This window comes from Anser brachyrhynchus, assembly GCF_964034855.1.
Source record: "Anser brachyrhynchus genome assembly, chromosome: 5".
NCBI lineage: Eukaryota > Metazoa > Chordata > Aves > Anseriformes > Anatidae > Anser > Anser brachyrhynchus.
In genome coordinates, this window is record NC_137699.1 from 26,457,478 (window position 1) to 26,469,632 (window position 12,155).

The 12,155-nt window shown below is 36.9% G+C and overlaps 1 protein-coding gene across 4 annotated transcripts in view; it reads right to left on the reverse strand.

Moving 5' to 3' along the window:
* FMN1 (formin 1) overlaps positions 1-12,155 on the reverse strand; it is a 211,646-nt gene that overhangs the window by 119,835 nt on the left and 79,656 nt on the right. The window lies entirely within an intron of this gene.

Sequence of the window (12,155 nt, forward strand, 5' to 3'; positions counted from 1 at the left end):
AAAGGCTATAACAAACCCCAGAGAATGAAAGTTAAAGCCAGGGAAATTTATGTCAGCAATGAAAAATTGAAAATGTTGAGCATTGATTATATAGTTTTAGTGGTGGCTGTACTGTCGATTTACCAAACAAACCTCCAGAACCTGTATCTCATGCTATGGTGTCCCTCACTCCATACTGTGGCTACATTTGACCGAAGAAGAAAGAGAAGAATTTTCATTACAGTTGTGTAATGATTTAAGAAAAGCCTGTCTCCTGTGAGACACTGGCCCAGATGCTCTAGCCCTCCTAAACAAGCAACTGGAGTTCATTCTATTAAGGCTCCGCTTCCATCTGCTTCCAAATCAAAATTTATCTGATGGTTCATTTCCAGTTCCCTTGCTGGCTTCTGCTTCCTGAACAACAACAAAAAAAAAGGGAATCAGATCCTAATTTAAACAAGGACTCAAAATAGTCCAAGGAGTTTAAATTTTACTGAAAATGTTCTCCAATGCTATCTCCCTGGAACATAAGAACCAGTAAAACAGCACTAGATCATCAAAATATGGACCAAAGCACCAGATCAGTAAAATATTTGAGTGGTTAGGTGGTTTTATTATTTTTCTTCTGAGAATACATGAGCAAAAAAGAAAAGAAAACATAGCCTAGTCATCACCCTGAAGTCTGTATGATGAGGAACCTTTTAATTTGAAACTTTTTTTTGCAAATATTTTGAGAGGCAGGTGAAGCTATACCCAAGCAACTGAATTGATAAACAAAACTGAAGAAGTGTTTGATATTTTTCAAGATGCAAAATAAAAAACATAAATACTACAACTAGTCGGAATCACTCATCTGAACACCTCCATCCTCTCTTACGAGGTTCTCCTTAGAGCTTCCCAGCATGGAAAAACTGCCTAACTGCCCTCTTTGAATCGTAAGTGGTTAGATCTACACACTTTTAGATTTTCTTCCTTTAACTCTTTATTGATATGCTTTTTAGACACAAACTCTGCTTATCCATTCACCTAAACTACACTTAAAAAACCAGCTGCCTCAGGTCCCCAGAACAATCGGTGACCCTTCTGGCACCTCAGTTATTTAAGCGCTCAGTTTGCAGGGCATGAACCTTATGAACATTGTGACTTGAAGTTTAGCTCTTCAAGGTCACATGATAGCCAGAGCAAACAACAAGCTTTCAAAATGCTTCTAACAATCTTAACAAAAGATCTACTGTCTCTCTGGGACTGCCCAGTGCTCAACATTCTTTAGGATTTGGGTACGAACTTGTGCCGGACCTCTACTGCACCTAAAGCAGATTTTTCACCATGTCTACCCATTCCTAACTCTCTGTTGCCTCTTCTCTTATGTTGCCGTTAATGTTTGTGAAACCACAAAATGATGGATGAACCCTGGCAGATTAAACCTAAGACAGCACGAAAACAGTTAAAGAATTTTTAAAAAATTAGTTGTGTGTTATTTTTTGTGATAGACATTTTGCAAGATACCATCGTTTTAAGTTATTTACGTTCCAAAGTCCCAAAGGCATGTGCTTTTCATTACTCCTTCTAGCTGAAAGTTCCAAAATAAATTCTTGAGATTGCTTTGTTTAAACTTTGTTACAAAGTAGAGTAGAATAGAAAGTAGAGATTCTTTTACAGTTTGCTTATTCCAAATAAAAGTATGCTTAGCAACTACTAGATTATAAGAACTAATAAACCTAATTCATTACTTAAAATACTGTTACTACATAAAAGCAAGTGTATCATGCATTGATATACTGTAACGTATTTAAAACATTGTCTACTATGCAGTAAGCAGGCATTCTACAGCATAAGCTTCTTTTGTTTCTTTCTACCATTGTAGTTTCTCCTAGTTAAATAACAAAAAGAAATACCCATTGGATAAAAACCAACACCCAATGAAACACTGTTTTTATGGATTGTTCTTGGAGACAGCTGAGATACAATGCTGCAACAAGACCTCCCACTACATGGTGCTACAATACCTTAATGTCGTTCAGACTGACATGGAAATAAAGCTAATCATCATAGAAGCACAAAGTTACAGAATGGTTGAAGGCTGGAAGAGACCTCTGGAGGTCATCTGGTCCAGACTCCTTGTTCAAGCAAGCACACCTAGAGCCAGTTTCACACAACCATGTCCAGATGACTTTTGAGTATCTCCAAGCACAAAGACTCCACAACTACTCTGGGCAACCTGTGCCAGTGCTCAGTCACCCACACAGTGAAAAAGTGTTTCCTGATGTTCAGACAGAACCTCCTGTGTTTCATTTGGTGCCCATTGCCTCCTTTCCTGTCACCCAGCACCACTGAAGAGAGCCTGGCTCCATCTCCCCTTACAGACCCAAGCTGACCTGGTGTCAAGGTGTGGTTCTTTACTGCATTCCATTTCAGCACATCCCCGGGTTTACGTAATGTCAAGATTTTTATATTTTCTGAGGTTTTAAAGTCTTTCATTATCCTGGATAACAGAAGACTGATGGTGGAAACATCCTGTTGTGCTTGCCTGGTCTACAAACAGCCTGCCAGGAAGAAAGTGGCCGTAAGGCATAAGTAAGTTAGCCATCCCGATTCAAACAGTACTCTGAAGGGCTTTTTAAACAAACAAATCGGATACAAATCAGATGGGAAATGCTCTTACCCTGACAAGTGACCACAAGCAAATTAGGATTTAATTACTGAGAAAACAATGAAAAATGTGAATGTTAGTCATTCACATAAGGCAAACAAGCAAGAAGTAAATAATCGCACTGTAAAAATTCAGTTCCAACCAGCTCTAACAATTTTAATCTACTACTTCTAGTACACTTTTTTCTCTGTTTAGAGAGGAGACCGTCCCAGGAAAAATATTATAAAAGTTGGAGGGTTTTTGACTTACTTGGGCATTCTCTTTACTTATGCAATTTGGTGCTTCCTTCAGTCAATAATTATAACCCACTGCTGCTAAAGCAAACCATCATAAGACTAGTTGTTTTTTCCCTAAGATACTGAGATAAAGCAGACATACACGTGGCATAGATAAAGTTTTTTTTTTTTTTTTACCTCTTCTGGTAGTTAGAAAAGTATTTTATGTGTACCAGGATATTGAAAAATGTTTCAATAAAATACTTGCTTTAAAGTAACATAAATGTTGGCAAAGTACACAGGAAGCTGGACAGAGTCCTTGGTGAAAACTAAAGACATAGAGTGATTTTAACTTAGTTAATGAAAAAGCATGGCAGCGCGAGGTTTCCATTTTGTATGTGCATTGTTGGAAAAATAAACTGGTTAGTAATTGTAAAAACAGAAATCTCCTTAGTGTGAAACTTAAATTTCCATTAGATCCCATGTTTTGCCGTTGGAGGTAGATAAGGCAGGTATATAAAGCAGTCGTGCTAATCATAGAGATTTATCATCAGATATACTAAAACTTTACTTGGACTTCATTATCATTAGAATTATAATGATAACAAAACGAACCTTCCCTCCCTCCCCACCACTGTTTTTCTGTACTTTCATCCTTTACATTCACACTTTTTGCATCTACGGTTTGCCATCTGTATTTTAAATCCTTTAGGCAACATACACCAACATTAATCATGCAGGTCCTCTTTGCACATAGAAGCAGGACAAGGAGATACCTCTGGCCTAGGTCAAATCACTTTTCCAAGTTCTGAAATCTATCCAGATCACTTTCAGGGAAATAGTTAGCACCTAGTGAAAGTACCTGAGATTTACCCAATCAAGTAGATTTCACAGCAGAGATCATTGATTCATAGTAGAGAAAAAATAGCTGTGTAAGTAAAAGATTGTTTCTAATTTGGAGAGATAAACTTGTTGTAGAACATTAAAACAGTAAAATGAGTTGGATTTCTTATGGGAAACTAATTTGGTTTCCAGAAGACACTACAAAGCAGAAGGAAATAAAAGTCAGTGAATTAAGTGAAAACATCTTATTTTGTCTGGGATTACTCATATTATATATTTCTAATCTATGAAGGTTTGGGAACACATTGCAAAGTCTCTATTTTGTTCCTATTTCTACAAGTCCCTGCAGAGATAAACAGAACTACCAAGTGTAGAGTGGCAGGACTGTGAGGAAGGGCAAAACTGTGAGGAAGCTAGCACTAGATGTACACCAGAAGACCAGTTAGACTGGAGAGTTAGCTCTCTCGTCGCTTGAAAACGCTTTAGTTACAAAACTCAAACCAGAAACCAGACAGTGAAAACACCTCAGGCCTCAGAAACTTTAAAACACACAGGTCTAAACTTCTGAAGCCAAACACAAAAGCTTAGCTGAGTCTCACCAAAATAAAAATCTAAAAATATAGAACATATTACATATTCCAGCTCACATTACTTTGTGAGGAAATTCCTCACTGAAGTAATACATAAGATGACTAGTCGTATGTATCCCACATGTATTCCAGTTGTCACTCTGACATAAAAATCATTCAGCTTCATAATGAACAAAATTGTATCTGCATTGAGCCATGCCAAAAGTCTATTTTGCCTAGTATCCTGTCTCTGACAGTAGCCAAAACGCAGGTGATGTAAAAAAATAAGAACAGGCAAAAAGGTAGCCATACTTTTCTCCCATGCTCTTCCAGCAACATGATTTGCAATTCAGAACTTTTTAAACCACAGATGTTGTTTTCATATTTAACAGTTTGCAAGTGGATTCCTCTCATGAATGTGCATTGCTGATTTTAAAACTCCTGGAAGCAGACAACATCCTGCAGCAAAGAATTAATTACACGTTAGGTAAAGACCCTTTTGTTTATTTGGAATCTGCACCTGTTAGTCTCATTTGATGTCTGCAATACGTGCACTAGAAGAAAAATGTTCACTATTTACCCATTTGCTATTTGTTACAATTTTAGAGATCTCCATCATAAACCCATTGATTATTTCTTTTTCAGTTGACAGCATACTAGTCTATATAGTCTTTATGAAGAAAGAGCATGTTCTATAATATTGATCAAACTTACTGTCCCCTTCTGAAACTACAGTTTCCCACCAAATTCAAAATGTAGACATTTAAGCACTGGCATTACAGTGATCTACATATTTGTATTTTATTTCTGTGCTACTGCTTCCTACCACCATTGGTTGATCACTACTGAGTACTGAAATGACATTTCCCAAGATCTATTTCAATATCAAGGTCCTATCAAGGTCTTGTATTTAAAGAGTGATGACCTGATCAGAGTTCATTATATATGTGAATTTAGGATTTCTTTTTTTTTTTTTCCCCCCTTAGGATTTCTTTCTTCCTCAAGTGCAAAACTTAAAGTTCTTCATTTTGGATTTCCTTTGCCATTATCCCTCACAGTCTTCAAATGTTTGCTGCTTTTTTACTTTGGCATTTTCATGAGATAAATTTGCATTGTGCGTTCTCAGGTCTTATTCTTTTCTACACTTACTAATTTCATTTCAGGTGCAAGCTTTCCCATCTCCTGCTCACTTTTCCAGTTCATTTATGAATATATGTGCAGAGTGCAGAGTTGCAGAGTCTTTTCACCCTCATCAAGTTTGCAGATGACACAAAACGGGGATGAGTTGTTGATACACTTGTGGGACCATCAAGGGGGACCTTGACAGGCTGGAGAAATGGGCTGACAGGAACATGCAAAGGAAGAGACATGCAAAGTCCTGCACCTGGGAAGGAACAACCCCAGGCACCCATGCATGCTGGGTGCAACCCTGCTTTGCAGAAAAGGACCTTGGGGTCCTGGTGGACACCAAATGGAGCAGGAGCCAGCAATGAGCCCTTGTACTAAAGAAAATTGATGGTATCCTGGGCTGCACTAGGGAAAGTACTACCAGCATGTTGATGGAGGTGATCCTTCCCCTCTAATCAGCACTGATGAGGATGCACGTGGAGCACTGTGTCTGGTTCTGGGCTCCCCAGTATGAGAGAGACATGGAGCTAGCAGAGGGAGTCCACGAAGGGCCACAGAGGGACTGACATGCCTATAAATCAAAGCTGCTTGCAGAAGCACGCATATCTGTCTACCTGATAATATTTCTGTGCGGACCTGCAGTTGAGTGTCCTATTTGTCACTAATTTGCTACATAAAGTATTAGTAGCTTCGTATTTCTGTCTATATGATGTGATCCTATCTGATAACTGGGCCACGAAGCAGAAGTAGTAGGTATAACAAAGCACTGTGCCTCCAGAAATATACTTTGGAAATATATTAATGTATCTTATAAATATATGCATGTTTGTATACATATATATATATATACACGTATATAAAAGGTATGTATCCTTATATGAAAGTATACACAAAGCTTCTGATTTTTAACTCCATAAGGAAAAAATTTGCAGAAAGAAATCATGAATCTTCCAAGCAACCATCCTGGCCCAAAAAATTAATAAGAAAAATACTGCAACGCTTACTGTCTTCATACAGACTGGGAAGAAGTATTCTAGGCTGACAGTCACTGACAATTATATACAGCCTGATGTTTTAATTGCATATTGAGAACTGAGTTAACAGATGAAGAGGTGTCTGAAGATATTAATATCTGAGTTTTAAACTTTAACACGGAATGACCTGAAACAAAGGAAGAGGTACTCAATACATTGGGATAACTTACACAGCAGTGTTTTCTACCATTTTGGCCATTAAAGCTAATTTTGCAAGAATACTATGCTCTGGAATATGAATCAGAGTAAGTTGGTTTATACGTGAAACGTGGTAAGTTATTCCTTTCCAATTCTCCCCTACATTGTAAGTTAAGATGCCTGAAATGAAACTGAACTAAAAATGAATTATTCATCTCTAAATTGCTATTCAAATAGCTGTAAACAATGATTTACAGCCTAAATCTTTGCTAACACATTTTAGAGCAGAGTTGAGTGGTAGGAGTTTCTGTTTCATGAACTCTGTGATGTTTACTTATTTGTTCCATTGGAAAGGAGGGAAAAAATATGACATTTTTATGGGCCCGGTCTCCAAGCAAGCAGTAAATTACATGGGTGGCCTGGAACTCCAAAGATCTAAGTGTTTCTGTGGCCTCCACACCACCATCAGAATCCTACTTCATGTGAGGGAAATGGAAAATGCCAGCAATTGAGTTGTCAGGGAGAGATGAACCGAGCAGACCAGACTCTTCAGATGCTCACTTGCTGACAGTTTGCACAGACAACATAACTTTTGTAACCTGAGATAACTGATCGAATGTGCAGGGGAACTCTAACACGCTGTAACAGTTCCAATACAAGTTGCTTTTATTTATGCAAAAATGCCTGAATGCTGTTTTATTTTTTAAGATGTACTAATGTACATGTAACAACCAGGAGTGGACTTTCATCATGAAATTTCAGAGGCAACAGGACAAGGCTTCAGAGTCAATTAATTTCTTCAAGTATCATGATCACTTACATCATCATCTAAAAGCTGTAATTCCTTTAATCCACCAAAACTGTCTAATACTGAACTAGTACAGGCTAAATTTAGTTCTTGCACACATGCACAAAATCAGCTGCCATTTCTATATGCAATATTTACTCAGATCTGTAGAAGTATGCTGCTATGAAATTTCTCAACATTTATTAATTTATTTCACTTTGTCTTTTTGCTTAAATTCAGCTGTTATCTTATTTTGACATAAGGAACATCTCACAATGGAAAAGTATAGTCCACAACTTCAGAATGAATGTCTCCAGCCCGATTCTCACTACAGCTGCAGCCTTCCCTTCAAGGCTCATTAAAAAAAGCAATGCCCGATTATAACAAGCCCAAGCATTAGGGATAGAAAATACTCCCTAAAATGGGTTATGTTTACCTGGAGTTTGCTCACAGAAACCAAATTAGAGGAAAGTAACATATCAGTTCTCTGTTGTGATATCCCTCTGATCTGTCTTCAAATTTCAACTTTTCAAACTTTGACATGTAGCATTGTGGGATGGATCTGAAAGTCAGGGAAACCGACCTAAGTACCACTCGCTGTAGCAGGATAGCTGCAACTGAAATTGCAGTCCCTCAAGCCAGAATAATGAAAACAGTTCCTCATCTACACTACAGAACTGCGGTAGTCTTTATTCATTTTTTAGTCCTAAACACCAGTAGGTACTGCAGACACTGCCTTTATCATTCCCGTTCTATCAAGGAAAGGTACATACCACCTTTACAACAACAAGAGAGACCAAATACTAGACAGAGACAGACAACGTTACGCTGTTCCACCCACCTGGTGGTCCCTCCTCATAAATCTTTAGGTGAGCTAGAGACAAAAGCGTTAGTAAGATTGTATTCAAGTTTCACACAGGGCACTTAGATTTTTACACTCATTAAATATGTATCCTAGCAGACAGTCCAGCAGACTCCCTGTTTTTTTTCATTGCTATAAGCATATACCTCAGTCAGTATTAAAAATAAATAAATCAATAGCCAACATATGACATATGCCACCGGATAGTAGAGATAAAACATAATATGGTATTACTAATGACAAGTAAAGTATGAGGCGTGCTTCACTATTTTGCAAAGAAAATATATACTGTAATATGCATGTTTTTACCTAATGAATAGAAAATCAAACATGAAATAAACACTAGATGTTTTGAACAGCCTACACAATTCAAGCAAATGCTTAAAATGTGGTCAGATGTGTAATTACAAAGAAATTATTTGAATACAAAGTACCAATAACATTCACAAATATATACATATTCATTTAAATCTTTGTCATGATACAGAGCAAGCTGCACTGAGTATTACCATTTCTAAAAGAAAAGGTACAAGCATTCACTGGTAAATCTGGTGAACTGAAGATATAACCTGAAGCTTTGGGAGTACTAGATACAGTGGATCACAGTGTTCTTGTCTAAATTGAATGGCAATTTTCATTTTCCAAAACTGCTGCATAAAGCAAGTGTATACACTAAAACATTATTCAGTATTATTCTATATGTGTTCAAAACTGTGCTGATTATGCTTTTTTTTTCAGAAGACCCTTTATGCACGGAGAAGATGACCTTGAGCACCTGATTCCAGAAAATAAAACATGCTGACTTTCTGAAAGAAAAATGCCTCCTGCAATTTCTTAAGATCCCTGAAAAGTTTCAAACAAATTTAGATGCAAAATATTCCAAGGTTACCTTTTCTTCTTTGACAACAAAGCAAATCACTTACTTTCTCTCAACTTAAGTAAAATCTTATATGAAAATCTTTCACACAGAAAATTCCACAACTGACATTTCAAACAGATGAGTTATTCCTTAAAACTTTACAAAAGCAGTTTAAAAACCTTCTCCCCCATGATCTCAAAACTTCAAGTAGACAGTCAAAGGTTTAAAGGCATTTAAAGTACATTCATTTTTGTAAAAAATCTTACTTATTAAACTCATCAAATGAAAAATCCAAAATAATGTTATCCAACAATTTAAAAGTAATTACAGAAGAAAAGCTGGAAAACTTGAGTGTGATGTATGTGCCTTGAGGAATCCATTACCTTTAAATTGAGCCAATTCATTACACTTCTGAATAGTGAGAGTTTCTTATTCCTGCCTCCCTCTTTGGTAAAGCTTGGTCCCATCACTTTCAAATTCTGTTTTACTGAAGCCTTTGTTTTCTCTTCCATTACTTTCCTGTGCAGCTTTCCGCTCTAACCACCAGGTGCCAGAAGTGCATCTCCTCACCACAGATGCTTTCTTTTTAGCTATTTATTTATTTATTTCCACAAATGTATTGATGCAGCTTTACAGTCTTTTTTTGGGCTACAGTCCTAAAAGGCAGCAAACGTTCACACTTTTTTTTTCCCCCAATAGAAATAATCAAGAGCATCTTACAAAACATGTCATTTCTTCTGTCTTGAACTGGTGTTTAAAGCGTAATTTTTATACAAAAGAATTAGATCCGGTAGAAATATAGAAACTTATTTGACATGTTAAACGAGTGCAATGTTTTAAGCACATAAATCATAGCTTATATGTTTTTTTACAAGATGATTGGTCAGTGAAAGCCCAAAGCCTAGGTTTGTAAAGAATTGACAGAAAGGCTTAAACTTTCTCAGAACCAATCTGAACGAGCTTAACATTTAACCATCTCATCGGAACTAAGAAATTAAAATTGACTTGTTTAGGAATAAGGGTTTGTCCAAAACAATACTGAATATAGTTTTGTCACATTGTTCTAACCCTTCTTCCCCCATCCCATTCCATCTACTCCTGTCTTTCCTCCTTTCTTTACTTTCCATTTGACGTGAACTTTTTTACAGCCCTGTAATTCAATACATAGATGGAAATCAATTCCCCAGCCTAAGAAATGAGCAGACATCCCTCATGTCTACTGAACAATTTTTAGACTTTCAGGACAAGGAAGAAACATGCAAGCCTAAAATTTAAAATGATCGTTTTCTGCGCCTTAAAGATTCTGTTAGAGTGAAAATATGGAAGATGTGGAGAAGCGAGACAGCTGGAAAGGAACACGTAGAGAAACAAGTTCCAAACACGCCATTAGTTAAGCATTTAAACACTGTCTGAGTATTGAGATAATACCTGTACTGTTCCTGAAGACATAACTGTTAACTTACTACAGAAAACAAAGTAACTACACAACAGTTATTGAATTCCCTGGGAGTAACAGAACGATACCCACAGAAAAGCAGGCCTCCCAAAGGAAACACCAGCAACCCCTCGATTCTGTTATGTAAACAGAGAAAATAGCTTCTACTCTTTCTGGCTGCAAAACAATACAAAGCACTATTCAGAAGTAGTCACCTGAGTAACTATCTACTTGATCATTCCCCTCCTGTCACAGGTGAGGTTACAGCAACAGTTCATTTACTTGATAACAGAAATTAAGTTTCACTTGTGATTTTCATCCTCACAGGAAGGCAGCATTAGATGTACTGTTGTTGGGGACATTCAACATGATTTCTTTCTCAATGTATGTCCTATTACATATGTCGAATAACAATCTATTTCAGGATCACGTTCACAAGTGCAATATGGCAAATAAAGTACGCCTTATCAAAAAATACAAGGAACAAATTTATTAAAGCATTTCTTTACTGAGTAACAAACCCTCTCTATCCACTTCATTCAGCACAGAATTAAAATACCTAACACTTATTCTAGATTGTAGATCTCTAACACCTTCTCAATCACTATATAGTATATATAGTAAGCATGCATTGAGAATGCATGTGTACTATATATGCAGTATACATGTACATTTATTCGAACGTGGATGGATGTGGGTGTAGAAACATAATGTGTTCACACACACACACAGGGACACTGCTTCCCCGATATATTCTCAGAAACCTATGAGTTTAGAGCAGTTGACAGACATTAAAACATGGATGTGTACAAAATGATGAAATGTACAATAAATAGGTGTGGTGGCTTGTTTTTTCTTTTTCAGATAAGAGTACGTGTCTGTGCCATAGCAGAGAGGACAAACTTAGGAAGGACGTTATCAGATGTAACTAAGAAAGCCCCAGAGCAGTTCTGAATCCAGGTTCATATTTTCAGAAAGCTTCAAGGTGTTCAGATTCAGCATTTCATTTGGACTGGTATGTAAATCAGTGCTGCTCAAATGCTGCAGCAAACAGAACCTTGACCATGTGAACAATGAGACTAGAGAATGAGATCCAATACAAGGAAGTGAATTCAAGAAAAATCGGAGGCATTTGTCTTACACAAAGGGCCTCATATATTTTGAAATAGAACCAGGGAAATAAAATACAAGGTCATTCTTCTTGTGCTGTACACAACTGCTCTTTCACTGTGTTTCAGTTAAGTAACAATAACCATCTCATAAAATCCTGTGATCGTGTTGGGCCTTCACAATGCCACATTGGTAGGACCCATAGCAGTGCCTGCATTTCAAAGTAAAAACTACTGTAAAAGAAAAGAATTCACAGAACTTGCCTTCATTATATTCAGTTAACAGATTGATCTCTTCAATAGGAAAATGTAGTTTAAAATCAAGTTTCTATTTTAAGTGGACCAATGCTGTTCTGTACATAAATCCTGTATATAAATTCAAAATGGTATCTACAGCTACACAGATGTGCGTATTCAGGTATGGCTTAGGATAATGTGAAACATTTCCTTTTTAGGCGTCTGCTGTAATATGCATCCAGACTCAAAACCAACAGGTCTCCTAAAACTGCTGTATTTAAATAAATATGGAAATAAAGCAGAAATTTTC